Here is an 834-nt window from a genome sequence, read left to right as displayed (position 1 = left end):
AACGATCTTAAGTTTGAATTGATGCCGCACCCTCCCTACTCTCCAGACCTAGCCCCGAGTGACTATTTTCTGTTTCCTAACCTCAAAAAATGGCTTGGCGGTCTATATTTATGGCGGGTAACTAAGCTCGCACCGCATCTACGTTTATAATATCTTTGGCTCCGTCCACCCATCAAAATTCTTGCGTGGACTCACGCGTATATACAGCCCACACGGCTCTGACGCCCCTGACCATCAGCTAGCTGCACTTCGTTGAAATCTGAGGGGACAACAATGGACCAAATGCATGGAACAAAACTTTATTTCTGTAATATTTTTGCAATTAATAATAATTATTATCATTTTATTATTTCATTGAGTAGTAATTAAAAAATAAAAACTATTATTCAAATAAAATTATATAGAAAAAAAATAGTTTTTACGAAGATATTAGCAAAATAGGGGAAAAAAGGAATGAATCCCATGCATTCGGTCCCTTGTTTCCCCTCAGCAATCAACGAAGTGAAGTTAGCTGCATATTAAAGTGAAAATACCTAATTACGTTCTGTTATTCCGCGAATAGCACAAGTTCAAAACTGCTTCTCTAAGAGGTTCTATTCGGAATTTTAATGTCAAATCGGAATTAAATTAATCGGAATAAAGCTCAAAGTGATGTTTTAAATGTGGCTCTAAGAGGAACCAATTAAGTTCCGTTTTCGTGCGAATGATACAAGTTCAAAACTGCTTCTCTAAAAGGTACTATTAGGAATTTTAATGGAAAATCAGAATTAAATTAATCGGATTAACGAGGCACCTATTAGATTCGACTTTCTCGCGAATGGTGCAAAGACAAAA

This window comes from Belonocnema kinseyi, chromosome 9, assembly GCF_010883055.1.
Source record: "Belonocnema kinseyi isolate 2016_QV_RU_SX_M_011 chromosome 9, B_treatae_v1, whole genome shotgun sequence".
Lineage (NCBI taxonomy): Eukaryota > Metazoa > Arthropoda > Insecta > Hymenoptera > Cynipidae > Belonocnema > Belonocnema kinseyi.
Note: the sequence above shows the minus strand (reverse complement) of the source record.